The sequence below is a fragment of the Etheostoma cragini genome, chromosome 15 (assembly GCF_013103735.1).
Source record: "Etheostoma cragini isolate CJK2018 chromosome 15, CSU_Ecrag_1.0, whole genome shotgun sequence".
Lineage (NCBI taxonomy): Eukaryota > Metazoa > Chordata > Actinopteri > Perciformes > Percidae > Etheostoma > Etheostoma cragini.
Window position 1 is genome coordinate 142,323 of NC_048421.1, and position 1,915 is coordinate 144,237.

The 1,915-nt window shown below is 45.4% G+C and overlaps 2 protein-coding genes across 2 annotated transcripts in view; one reads left to right on the forward strand and one right to left on the reverse strand.

Moving 5' to 3' along the window:
- Positions 1-1,915, reverse strand: part of LOC117958237 — an 859,617-nt gene that overhangs the window by 70,600 nt on the left and 787,102 nt on the right. The window lies entirely within an intron of this gene.
- LOC117958254 (keratin, type I cytoskeletal 13-like) overlaps positions 1-1,915 on the forward strand; it is a 12,363-nt gene that overhangs the window by 8,049 nt on the left and 2,399 nt on the right. The gene's annotated exons all lie outside the window — the stretch shown is intronic.

The following is a 1,915-nucleotide window of genomic DNA, read 5'->3' on the forward strand; positions in this document are numbered from 1 at the left end:
AACGCAAAAATAACTGCGATCCAAATTCATTCAGGAGATTTCATTTTGAAGCTCTTTAACCCTAAACATTTGGTAGATGTGTTTATGAAACAAGCTGCTACACGATACATGGGTCCCAAGTCGAATGGTATTGTGGTTTTCAGTCCAGTATCAAAACACACTATATAAAAACAATACATATTCTCATGTAAAGTGAAATCCTCTTACACACAATACTGAAAAGCTTTCATACACACCCTTGACATGCGTGTCACACACATGTGTGTGAGGTCTCACTACAGTATGCGACACATCCTTTTCAGTAGTGTATCTGAAAGTTTTTCCGTATGTTTCTGAGGTAGTTGTGAATAACGTCCCTGATGGCCCCTCATAGCCACAGTCCTCCATTTAAATAGTCATGGATTCCACAAAAGATCCTGGGTGACCAGTAAAAGTCTTCAGATCACTCCAAAGGGAGTTGAATTTAAAAGGATGAAGACTTGGAATTGTGTCTTGATGATGAACTTCTGATCTTGCCTTCCTGCAGGACCTGCTGGGCATGCAGGCCCAGGTGGGGGGCCAGGTGAACGTTGAGGTGGACGCGGCTCCGCAGCAGGACCTGTCCGCCGTCATGGCCGGGATCAGAGAGCACTACGAGACCGAGGCCAACAAGAAGCGCAAGGAGCTGGAGTCCTGGTTCCAGACCAAGGTGATCCATAGACAAATATTACTTCTGGTGACTTGGGCGCCCGCTATACCGCACTGTGGGATCCATGAGTGTGTACAGATATAACTGCAGTATGAGGGGGAGGGTGTGTGTGTGTGTGAGGGAGGGTGTGTGTAGGGGAGGATGTGCGTGTGGGGGGGAGGATAGGGGATGTTTTGTGTAGACATGGGTCGGTTTCTGGTTTCAAGGACTAGTGCGGTTTGAAAATATCACAAAACCATTCAACTCCTCCGTCACAGTGTTCCTGCCGTACCAGCTGCTTTATGAGGACAGAAAGCTCAGTTAACCCTCATGTTGTCCTCGTGTTGTCCTCATGTTGTCCTCATGTTGCATTTATGTTGCCCTCATGTTGTCCTCGTGTTGTCCTCATGTTGTCCCCATGTTGTCCTCATGTTGTCCTCATGTTGTCTTCATGTTGTCCTCATGTCGTCCTCATGTTGTCCTCATGTTGTCTTCATGTTGTCTTCATGTTGTCCTCATGTCGTCCTCATGTTGTCCTCATGTTGTCCTCATGTTGTCCTCATGTTGTCCTATATCAATGTTCTTTTTAATTCCCCAAAATAACATGATTGATTCCACACAACGCTTTAAAGCTAAAATTGCGAAACCCTTAAGTAATAGTTTTGCTGAAGGTTTTACACCGTCAGAGTCTCATTTTTGGGTGAAGTTCTTTGAATGATAACTGTAGTTGATCGCATTTGGATGAGAAAAGTTTGTTCAGTTCAATTTTAAGAACTTTATTTATCCCAAAAGAGCGATTAACCCTGACCCAAGAACACAAACACTTTCACATAATTACACACACAACAGACTGTTGCAATGGAGGAAGGAGGACCCAGACCCAGAGAGGCTTTCTTCCCTCACAGTCCAGCAAACACAAGGAGTTAAAAGGCAAAATCCCAAAACAACCCATACACCCAAAAACACACAGGGGAAGGCGATATGAACAGGGGAAAACTCACGGGGAATGTTGGGACAAAGACAGGATCCCGAGGACTGGAACACTGGCAGGACAAAAGGATCTGACAAAGACCAGGGAGGCACAGACTGTTTTGTGTTCAATGTACCACTGGTGGTTCGAAATTGGGATCATGCATCAAGTTCGCGTGTAACTTTTTCCCTGTGCGCGCTAGCATGTCGACACGTCATTGTAATCTGTGGTGCCAGCACGTTCCAATGGACCTGGTTGCTAGCCAATAGCATGATTCT